Source organism: Pezoporus occidentalis, unplaced genomic scaffold (assembly GCF_034315485.1).
Source record: "Pezoporus occidentalis ecotype Australia unplaced genomic scaffold, CSIRO_AGI_Poc_V1 ctg19, whole genome shotgun sequence".
NCBI lineage: Eukaryota > Metazoa > Chordata > Aves > Psittaciformes > Psittacidae > Pezoporus > Pezoporus occidentalis.
Genome location: NW_026913748.1, coordinates 8,822,917 through 8,835,655, shown reverse-complemented (window position 1 = coordinate 8,835,655; position 12,739 = coordinate 8,822,917).

Sequence of the window (12,739 nt, the reverse complement as noted above, 5' to 3'; positions counted from 1 at the left end):
GCAGTGCCAGCTTTAAAAGGCATACGTAGTTACAGAACGGTCTGCAGAGTTATCCTGGCTCCTCTTTCTGACATTGTTATTAGATATTATTAATTTGCAAAATGAACTTTGGGAAAGTCACCTTTTGACTGTGTCTGTCCTCCAAAACTGTAACTACTCCAATATACATCCCTACAGAAAACTTCATCAGCTCTTGCCTAATCCTGTAGAAAACCAACCTTAGAGCTTCTGTGTTCTTCCGTAAGCACTTGAGTTGCCCACGCTGTATCCATCACGTCCAATACGCATTCTTATGTATAAAACAAGTTTTCTTCTACTCATATTCCATGATCCAACGGGTCTTTGCAGAGCACACAAAATGGAGTGAGCTCTGCCCCAGATAGTTTTGAATCAGAACTTAAGGTTGCTCCTCTTTGCCCATGCAAATAGGGAGAATTAGTTACCTTCTGTTTCAACTTTTCTCCTTATCTCAATTTAGTTATTTTTTGACCTAAAGGAGAGAGTGAACATGACTTTTACCCAGTTTTTAGAGAACTTACTTGGTACACAGGAGGGTTGTGCTGTAGTTTCACTAAATAATCAACATGAAATAGTGACACCAGAAGTCTAAGAGAACCACTCACATAAGGCAGGAGTTCAATCATTTTTCTCAGATTGAATTCAAAACACAAAAGAGAAATTAACTTCTCTAGCAAATGTATCTTCATTCTTTCAAAGAAAGCTATCCAAATCTACTAGAGTGCCCAAAACTAACAAAAAAAAAAAATCTAGTAACGTAACAACCCTTAATATCTTTTACTAAATAACTAGTGTTCTACTGTTGGAATTTGCTCTTTTTTTTGTAGGAAGCTTCACACCTAATTTTGGATTTTGGAGTACACATTCTGCTAGGCAACCAGATTGACTAAAAGTGACCGTCTCTTCACTTCACCACTTTTGTGATGTTTGCAAACTCCCCCAGCTATAGGAATGACCTAGTAATATTCTCTAGCCACACAGGAGTATAAAGAAACTCATGTCTTTGCTTTATCAATAAAGAGGCTTTGAAGACTTTAATGAAAGATACTGCTCAAATGCAAGTCACTCTGCAGTGTACAAAATTAAAATAGGATTTTATTAGGAATGATCTTTGGGGGAAAAAGTTTATGGAAAATGCTTTAGTGCTTGTCTGAAATAAAATGACAGGAAAATAATTCAGGTTTGGCCTTCTTTGATACAATCAAACTATGACATTTGACATTAAATACATTCTAGGGTAAACATTCATTTCCTCATTATAATTTCTATAGTTACAGAAAATAAAACTATTATTGATTAAACAGACTGAAATAATTTAATAGCTTCTCTTGTCAAGAAAAAGAAAATAATCCAACTCTTCCTTTGTCATAATTCCTTGAATAAATGTTAGCCATCTGTGCTCTGGAGAGAGAGATAGGGAGATTCATGCCTGTGATAAAAACGCCCTTAAAATAAATGAAACAAGACCTGCAGGCATGACACTACAGTTGCTGGAAGTAGAACAATTCTGCTGAAAGCCTTATACCACGTCAAGGCCACTTAATGCAAGTCATCAATGGAAACTGGTTTTGGTCCAGCCCAACAAACCAGTAAGCAGCTACCTGTTCTCTCTTAACAGAGGGACAGAAATTAAAAGTGTAGCTTTTCTAGACAAAACCCCTTAGATTTGAGGCACGTAGTTTTCAAGGCTTAGTATTGCTTTATTTTTCAACTCTACAAATACACATAACCGAGTTCACAATTTGAATGTGTTACACTGCTTTTGGGGCTACATCATCCCTCAGGTAAAACTTACCCTTCAATGTCTACAGTAACTTCCCACAGAAATTCCAGCTTCTGGTACTATTGACAGGAAAAACAAACAAACAAACAAACAGGCCACCCCTTCTTTAATGCCTACAGAATCTTGAGGGGAATCACCCCCCCCAAAAAGTGTTCAGTATTTGATTTTTAGATGAAAGAGAGAATGCCACTAAAAAAATTCTCATCCAAATAAAACTGTTTCTCTTGGCAGAAGGATTTCTTCTATAGAAGGTGAAAATATAAGATTTGTGTGGCCCATTGACAGTTTTATATTTAGTTACCTTGAAGATAAAACACTGCTCAGTCTCTAGATTTATGTTCATCTATGAATGCCCTGACATTGCTGGCATCTTAAGTTCAACTCATCACACCAGTTTGATAGTTTCAAGCAAGCAAGACCTTACATAACAGTGGAGTTGGATAGAGTAACCATGATTTGTGATGCTTCGCTTCATGTCAGAGGGTGGCCAAAAGCAGCTTGCTGAGCAGTTAAAGATATAAATAACCTTTAAATTCTCTCTACTTGTAACAAGATGGCAAAAACAAAGCTATGCAAAATTTATTTGAATTCTTACCATTTTATGATGAAAGAACACTCATCTCACACTCTAGGCAGTGTTGACAAATTAAAATTACATGTATAAACAAGCAGCCATTAACCAGCTAAGGTTCAACTCAACCCAGCACAAACACCATCAATCTGAGAAAGCTGATTACAAGTCCTGCAGTCCTCCACTACCACTTCAACTCATTTTGCAGCTCTGTGGGATTTCCCTTTCTCTATGGACTTGGAAGAAGATCCTGATTTCTACAACTGGATACTGAGGGAACCATGCTCCTACACAGGAATATAAAGCTTCCATCCTCCATCTGAGCCTCATGTTACAGAGAATTGATGTCTAACAGATCTTATACCAGCTGCAATAACTAATTCCAAAGAAATAGGTTTGTTGTTTTTTTTTTAAATATGAATGTCAGGTGTTCATGTTGACTTCTAGCAATTTCCCCAGCATTCTTTCCTGCTATATAATGCAACATATTTAAGTCAGAAAATTAGTGTGGATATTTGATATATTTCATGAACAAACTTCTACAGAGGTTTAAAAAAAAAAGCTTTGACCTCCTGACGGTCTAAAAAAAAAAAAAACAGGAAAAATCAGGAAAGTTTAAAAATAATTCCAGTTTACCAAAGGCTTTCCCATATCCCTGACAACTTCTACTACTTTGACTTGTTTTCGAGCATGGCTTTCATAATGGAAGACAGTTTGGCTTTTGCTCAGCTTCTTTCTTCCATATTAATTTTATGGTCAGATGTTTCCTTTTCCAACAGTCGATGTTGTATTTTCTACTCAGATTTATTTTCAGCACTTGATAATATGCCATCAGAAGTCTTAATTCATCCTTTCTATCTGCTGGTGTTTGTCATCATCAGAAGACTGCCTTCAAAGCTTTAGGAATGCAAATGCAGAAACAAGTGTAGAGACAGGCCAGATCCTGGTGCTATCATCTACAAGAAAAATGTGCTCTCCAATGACACTGGATTTATAGTAGAAAGCAGGACTTTCTATTTTTGTATTTTTCTGAGGAACATTAAAATGCCACATGACGCAGGAAAAAAAACCAAGCCCCATGCAACATAAGTCATAATATTAACCAGGTAATTTGCTATGCACAATTATTTTTGAGGGTTTTTAATCAAAAGTATTTTTACTTTTCTTAGGCCTTTGGTTGTTATTGAATTCTGTCTCTTTAAAAAAAAAAATTAAAACCATGCCATTCACCTCAGTCTGCCTTGGAGCAAATCCTGGTACAGATGGGCTTGTGTCAAACATTAAGCTCAGGAGAATCTGGGCCACGGAACTGATTTTTGCAGCTAAGGCCCATTTTACAAGCTGCGTAAAAGCTTCCAAGCTGGTGTCAATCATACTCACAGCAAGTCAAACCCTCTTCCAAAACTCTCAGTGAGAAAAATGATTTGCCTATTGGTTTTGGCCAAGTGAAATTACTTTCTCACCCTTTTCATTTAAGTAAAAAAGTAATTAATTACAATGTACAGCTACTGCTGTGTTCCTTTAAGGATGTTTTGGTTAACTAATCCATATTGGAAAAAATCCCTAATGTTTTCATTTGAGAATTTCCCTATTATGCGCTTAAATTTATTTATTTTTAAAACTAATATGTAGCCACAAGAATTACTCATTTTTCAGAAGCTTTTGTCCCTGGCATGTCAAAGTGTATATGGATTTTTCAGAGAAATAAATGTCTCATTTATTTTACTATCTTAAGTGCTAGTTTCCTGAGTCACAGACATGACCTATGTGTATGTATTTTCTAGTATGTGCTGCTACCTGTTTCAAAAACTGCCAGGTGCACAGTGCCTGCACATCACCCACAATTCTAAATGTCAGAAAAGTACAGCATTTCTTGGAAGTGATTAGGTAACTGGATGGAAGAAAACCATGTTTTTTTCCATGCTTTTTGGTCAGGTTATATCTTAACATACAGTGGTCCTTACTGCATTGTGAAAGAGTCCTGTACTCAGGGCCACAGCAAGTGCAATGAGGATGTTGCATAGAGGGCAACATAACACCCCTTCAGAAAGGGACAGGACAAGCTTTAAGCCTTCAGAGGCAGAAAACAGCCCAAATCCCAGAGCCTGCTTCCTTTTGAGCAAGGCCACAGCCAAAGGATTTACAGAGGGCAAGGGTCACAGACCACATATCCCAGCTAGGAAGCATTGAGGGCACCTACCAAATGCTGAATTTAGGATCCCGAGTCTGATTTTTGTCTTGATTTTGTGCATTTTGTTACAGAAAGTTATAACTTACTGTTTCAGGTCTGTGTCAAGCATCTCTGGCACTTTTTACCTTCAGACAGAGCCAATTTTCTCACCTCCCACTTTCAAAGAAAGACTAAGGTACTTTTTTCCTTAGGTAAGGGGCAGCATATGCTCAGGCTGCTGATCACACAGCTCCAGCCATTGACACTTAATATGCAAAGCTATTCTCACAGTAACTACTCATGAGAAACTTCCTGGCACAAAGCTCCTTAGCAAAAGATTAGCACCATGCTGACCTGATGTTCAATAGGTGTGCTTGATAATAAAGTTAAATAGAATAACTGTGCTTCTCATGCACACCAGCAAGAAGTTATGGATATAGTAACAGGCCCCACAAAATACATGTTTGCAAGAAAGACTGAATTTAAATATGCCTGCAAGAGGTTCTTTTTTAAAGCGAATATGAATAGAATTAAGAACTGAAAGGTAAAAGGAAAAGATAATCATCTAGGCATTCTGGAGCTCTCTGTATGTAGCTCTCTATATTTAATGCATTACTTTTAGAAAAACTCGAATTATCACTTTGATATTACAGAAATTTTTAGAGTAAATCCAGTACAAACAAATGGGAGTCTGCATCAATCCAGTTAATTTGATTCAATACATTTAAAACAGATATTTCTGACAAGATTTCACTAGAAAATGACAAAGAAATGGAAAAAACACACCTTTTTCTTCAGAAGCAGAAAACAGGCATTACCGATAGCTTAGTCTCCTAGAAAACCATGTAAAACTAAAAAATTCACATTTTGATATAATTTTAGCAAAGAAAGATATGCATTTGCTTTACAGGCTTTTCTTATCTTTGTTTTTAAATCAAGAAATGAGAATTGCAAAATGAGCAATGTTTTCATTAGATATGACAAGGTTTAAACTTGCATGATTTTTTAACCACTCCTAAAACCAGAGACTTAGAAAGAGTTAGAAATCTCTTATAGGAAACACTAGAGATTTCCAACCCAAGATTAAATTAGCAAAAATCAATAAAGATACTATCTATCCAAACCCTAGTATCCCTAAAAAATTTAGCTGGGATTAATAGAAATCAGGCAAGTTATCTTTAGTAACATCTCTAAGCAGACACATTCTTCTAGATAACTTCAAGAAAAATTGCAAAGATTTCTTTTTCCCTACATCTTATATCCTGTTAATCCTTTCACACTAGAAACACAGTTTTTCAAACTAAGTTAAGATCTTATGTGTTGGGATTCCTTCCCGCATTCATACCATGCAACTGAAAACCTAGGAGATGCTCTTTCTGGTGTCAGCTTTCTGCCTAAATGCAGAGCAACTTCTCTTTACAGTTCTACAAAATGAGAATAACCATCCATCCCAATTCAATAAAGAGCTGAATGATAAAGAGAGAGTGGGATGAAAACCAAGGTATGCTGATGTAAGACCCTGTCATCTCCTTGTAAGTACCTGCAGGGCTGCAGTATTTGTTCCCTGGCACATTTTATCTAAAATTTAAGTGATTAGGTCTTGGCTGCAATAGCTTGTTTGAACTGAAACATGTCAGTGGGGACTCATTTGAGCTACTTGTCTGGCAGCAGGCGATAAGCAGCTGGTGTTGTAGCTTCTTCTACCAGCGCAGCCAGGCCCTGGAAGAGGCTGTTTGTCCACAGCTGAAGCCCTGAGACAAACAAATGTTGGGCTGGTCTGCAGAAAGCAGATAGGGTCACAAAAGCCATTGGCTTTCTTTTGTGCCATGCTGTCAGATTCCAAAATGGGGCCCAGCCATACTCTGATGAATAACCCCACTAAGCCGTATGATGCATATGTTAAATAGCTACAGTGCAGAATTAGTACTGCATGCTCAGCATGAGGTTAAAAGGTTCTGATAACTTTAAATGAAATGACGTGTTGCAACAGTGATTTGCCTGAGGTCTGCAGTAAGCCTCCCAGCATACACTGCCAACTCAGGGAAGTGTTGCAGAGACCCTAAATGCAAGGGAATGCAGTGGTATTCTTAGCTTTAGCTATTAAGTGAGACAGGCCAGATTCAGACAATGCTCCAGAGAGGTCCCCACCTTCCCCTGCTCACCTCTGGGTTTCTGGTGAGCCCAGCAGACAACGGGACAGCATACTGAGGCTGTGCCATATGCCGGGGTGCATACCTGCCTGCAGGTATGCCCTAGCTCTTTTCCCCAAGGGACAGAGAAAGATGCCCTTATGGACTTAAAAGGTCTGCTGGCACCCAGGTAGATTGCATTATTAAGCCCACCCCAGGTGCTGCTGGTTTCACCTCTTTTGAAACAGAAGTGATTTGAAGACTGACAGTGCTTTAAGCAATGAAAAACAGAGGCAAAAGATGCAACAGAGCATCTGCAAGATGCAACACAGCAGAGTAACAGAAGCAGATAAATGAGCCATGTGAACATGCCTCCTCTGCACTACAGTCAAGGTAAGGAGAAAAGGAGAATAACAGAGTCCAACATTAATTTGTTTTGATTGCTTGTGCAAGTAGTTCTCTGAATTTCAATGGATTTTGATGCTACCTAGAAGGCATCCCAATTCACCTTATTTCTCTTAAGATTTGGACACTCAACATTGAAACTACATGAAAAGCCTTTTCAAAAATTGAAATACATAAAGGTTTGTTGTTTTGATTTTTTTTTTTGCCAAATTCCTAATCATCACTCAACATTCCGATGGTCTTATTTCATGGGAAATGGGAGGAGTAGAGTAAGCGATGTTGGTTTTGAATATGAGCACATCTGGCATGGCTTCTCTTCCTAGTGTATGGTAATAGTTTATGGTTTACTTAAAGAGAAGTTGGAGGACAATCATGCTCTATTAGCATTTTATTATATCAGAAGTTGTGAACTATACAGCACTCTAAAATCAGTTGCCTTCTTTTTTTTCCCATCTCCTGAAAGCAGTAAGTTTTGTATCCTTGTGAGATGCAATCAGTAAAATGTCCCCAAGAGTTCATGAATTAAAGAAAGGCAAAAGACAAGCAATTATCTCTTAGGATACCCAGGCTTTAAAGTAGCATTACCTCCATTGACAGATGAGACATTACAGACAAAAGAATTTATGGAGGGTAATGTTAAGCAATTGGAAGGATCACAAGTAGGATAGAAATATATTTTAGATGAAAGAGTTCTGATGAATCCTTCAGGATACTGCCCACCAAAGATCAAATATACATCACTGATTTGCAACTTCTTGTGTGCTTTCATTGTAAAGCAACCTAAACAGTGATGTTTCACATACCCATCTGTTGCAAATGATGCATGACCTTGCCTAAGGTTATGGATATTTGCTGATCTACCCCACTACTGAAAGCCTGGGACAGAGAGAAGCCTCTATTCTCAACTTACAGAAGGATTTTCTAAAACCATGTTCTGAGTGTGAAGGATTTGGTTTCAGCTCACTAGAAAATGAGAAGTCAACTGAAGTTAGCAGGTCTATTTGGAGGCATTGTGTAGGTTTCATATTTTTCCAATTCACTTAGACTTAGCTTTGATACACTTGATTTTTAACTTCAATAAATATTAAGAATTTGCATGTTAGGTTTTCCATTTCATTTGCAATGTCAGAAAGGATGTCTGCACAAACAGGAATAGTACCGAGCCTGTATTAGCTAAAGCCTATTATCTCTATCTCTAAAACTGATTAAAAATACAGAACCACAAGGATTCAAAGACAGTCAGATTCTGGCTGGTTGAATCACACCAGCCTCAAGAGAGGTACAACTCCTTTGCACAAAAGCTGACATCAAAAGTGATCTTGTATTTTTTCATCTCCCACTCTTAAAAATCTATGAATCCTTTCTTCAAAACTGTAATAGTGAAAAAACAAACAAACATAAAAACAAAAAAATAAAACAAAACCCAAAAAAACTGTCCAAGCTCAGCAGCATGCAGAGTAGCATAATTCCTATCTAAAAATAACACTGACTGAGCAGTGAAACTGGAAGATTCACCTCTAGCTGGGAAACAGCAGAGGTACTTGTTGTGAAATCACAAATTTCTAGTCAAAATTCTGTGGAACAGAGATTTACAAAAACACTGTCCTGACTGGGCTGTAAGACAGCTTTCTCTGGAAGGAGACACTCTTTTGACAGTGACCAAGACATCACTGATAGCCCAGAGGAAGCACACGTTACTAGTGGCACACTGTTTTCTGTGTTGGCGAGCGTGCCTTCCTTGCTTACAGACATGTGAAAGCTTCATGTGAGCCTATCTGCTGGGCTCTGCCTGAGCCCTGCCATCCTTGTGTCTGCTGGCACAGGCTTTCCTAATGTTCTTTTCTCTACTTTTCTCGAAGTGAGACCTTAACAACTTTCCTTGTTTATTTCTGCTGCTGCCTATGCTAGAAACAGTTCTAGTACTCCAATTGCTTTTACCAGAGGGAATACTCCTATAACAACAAATCACTATAGGTTTTCAGTTTGAAAGCCATTCATTGTAGAACAGCCGTGTTCTAATTCTGTTCTGTTCTAATGCGTTTTTTAAAACTTTGCACATTTAGAGAAAGGTCTGCCCCAAATTAAAATGCACACAAGTCCATTTCACCTGGGGGGGGGTCGGGTCTGTTTGAAACATAAGAGAAACTTTTGAGTGCAGATCCTTACTTACTGTAAAGCAGTGTGCATATTAATACTAGCAGAGTGATGTGGATCAATACAAACTGTTTGGTGGTACTGATTGGAAAGGAAGGAGAGTATTTTAATGAGCCTGTCATCTCCAAGTCAAATTTGACATTTCAGCTGCAGACATCAGAAAACACAGTGCCTTGTTATAAAGCACCGGGTGTTGGGTTCAGCACTCAGGAAACAATGGAAGCAGAGGAGATAAATGTTAAAGCAGAAGTAAAAACAATTGCTTGGAGATGGAAGAATTAATATTTAGTGTTGATTTTTTTCTGCTGTGCAAATCCTTACTTAAAATACTACATGAAATACCATATACAAAGGTATTTTTCCCTTTTAATTTGGCCCAGACCCTTTGTTAGTATCCTGTTTAAGCAGAGAAAAGGTTTTGTTTTGAGAGTTCAGAGCTCAGTGACATTTTTGAGGTCTGTGCTCCTTCTCAAGTTATGCTCCAAAGAATGCCTAGGTTTTGGTGGTGAGATTATGAAGTTTGAAAATATGAACAATCAGATGAGGAGAAAAATAAAAGAGAACTAGCTGTAGGAGTGACTCTGCAAACTGAAGCCCTGCTGCAATCCAGCATCAGGGGATTGAAAATTAGAGTGGAAAAGGGAGCTATAGGAGAGCTAAAAAACAACCTAGGGAAACATTTCTGTTTATGAAATAAAATCTGGGAGAGGTAAGAGGCAGAAACTTCTCTGCAGAAAAATTAAAAAGATAGAATAAGCTTGCTCCAAGTCAGAAGGAAGTAAAATACAGGAGCTGTGAATTCCAGAGAAAATGGTATTTCCGTATTGCTTTTGCTGCAAGCTGGGTCCCTTTTTTCAGAGCACCAGTCTTTGTGCCTTTACAGCCTCACTCTCCCTACATCTGTGCTCTCAGATGTATTTCACTATTGCCACAAATCTTCAAATTAACCAGAGAAATCAGAGAGGGCAGAATGGCACCAGTTTTGTAAAGTACCACCATAATTCCCTGATTCACTCCTTTTAAAGCACTAAAATGCCATCATTATCATCCACTGAGGCATTTCAGACCTAGTAACTAGTCCATGTCCAGGTATAATCAGAGGCCCATTGAGAGAGGACTGAATGAGTCACCAGACAGAACATCACTACCTCCTCACAGTGGAGTAAGCCAGCAGTTACCCTAAGATAAAGGATAATCAGGTCTTGAAAGCTGCTGTCATTTCCTTCAAAACATATTTGGCCACAAAAAAAAAAAAAAAAGGAAAAAAAAGCCCACAGTAAAAAAGGATCATTGTAGTAATCCCTCCTGACCTCTTGGTTAAGAAAGCATGGACCTTTTGACCTGCTTCCCATGTCAGGGCTTTAACAGCTTTTATGAAAAGATCTAGAAACACTCAATTCAGCATCTTCCAAAAGCGCAAAGCCTTGAAGATGCTGACCTCTAGAAGAAGAATAACACAGCTGATTTGGGTTTATTTACATCATCAGAAAAACTGTACAAAGTTAATGCACTCCTTTGATACTAGTCAGGCTTCAGAGGCACACGGCAGCCAGGCCTATAATGTGTTTTCTATGAGTAGCCAGGAAGTTGCATATCTATTCCAAAACTCACTTATCCAAATTACAGAAAACCATGCCAAGCTTGGAATCACTTTGGCTCCAAATGTTAAGCTTATTAACTGTGGTACTAAACAGAACACAAAATGTGTGCAATGAGATTTACCACACAATTCTTCAAATCGTAAGAGCTTTTGGGAAGAGAAAAAAAAACCCTTCTCAAAATTATTTCCTTTTTACAATTCAGCTCCAAAAGAGCTAGCATGTCCTCAGTCTTCGAATACCAAAAATTCAATACTAAAATATTTTCTAAACACAAATGTATGTGATTTATGCTGGGATATGAAAATATATTCTTTCACAGGGCTCTCCCAGAAAACAAAGACAATCTTACTGAAATAAAGACAATAACAGTCTAGACAAGTCTTACTGAAATAAAGACAATAACAGTCTAGACAAGGTGCTATATGTTCCTTCTGTTGCAGTCATCATTCAAATGTAATCTTTGCAGTTGTTTCCTTACAAATAATCCTTGATGAATAATTATGACTGTAAGGAAAAAATCCTATTTTACTTCTCCATATACACCTCTGACAGGAGAAACACAGTGTTAAAAAACAGGAAATGTGGTAAATTTTATAGGATTTTGGATAAATAGGAAATGAAGTATTAAATAAAGAAACCAAATTCATTTTCCTAACATCTGGATCTTCTTCCAAGCTGAGGAAGAGGCTCTAAACCTCTAACCCCACAGCTAATCATTGTGAAACTTCAGTGACCTGAAATTTGTAAACTGTACACAAATACTGAGCCTGTTTCTGTTCAAAGAATAGCACAAGCCAACAGTGATAAAGAAACTGGTACCTTTTTGGTTTGTTTGTTCTGCTTACTTACCTCATTAGGGATTCTGAACACTTGCTCTGCTAAGGTTTTGTACTTATTTACTGTTGGAAATAAAATTTACTTGCATGGGCAGAAGCTCTTCATGCCACATTGTGGCTTCAAAACAGCCACATCAACATAGAAAGTTTAAAATACAATCGCTGTATTAAACAAACAAACAAAACCAATAAAGTAACCAACAAACAGAAATTCTTCTTTGCCCGCAACGAAGAACGCATGTTTTGGGATGCACCATCACTAGGAGTCTCCCTTAAGATTAGCCTAATCCTTCTGAAAACCTGATCCTTCTAACTCCTTAGCAACCTGCAGCCTTTCCCCACCAGAGTAAACATGAGCAGATTAAAGACTAGTAGACTTGCACTACCCCTTATACACATGGCACAACTTAAAGTCTTTAGCAGCAGCCCCTCCACAACTCTTTGGACACTCAGATATTTTCCTTCTTTTTTTTTTTCCGCAGATTTTTTCCAGCTCAATTTTGTAACCTTTCTACTATTAGGCTTCCTCCAGGCTTACATGACTGTCCCATCAGCACCAGGCAGGAGAAAAGTCATCCCATGCTGCTCTATCAGACCTTTCAGATTCAAAGCAGGCACTGCTTTTCCCTTTCTGTACCAGGTGGGGAAAAGGCAGCATTTCATCCTTTGACCTATTTGCAACATGCCTTGGTAACTGGAAAGCAAATGAAAGTGTCAGGAAGTTTTATAGGAGCTGGAAAATAGAAAGGAAAAGAAGTCATAGAAAACAGAGAGAGAATCCAATGCACAGCCACAGTACAACCAAAAAAAAAAAAAAAAGAGAAAAAAATCCAACTCACTGAACTGTTGCATCCTTTAAAAAAATAATTTTTGCCATGTACAGACAAACTGAAGTAAACCAAGTACAAAGCTTGTGATTTTGGATATGAAATTCATTTCAGTAACCAAAAAATGGAGCCAAAACCCAACAATGCCAGTAGCAGGATCAGATACGCATTTTGGATACAAAATTAAGAAAATATTATTGGACAGCCAACAGAAACACTTGTCCACTGTGCTGAATTTCATGAAA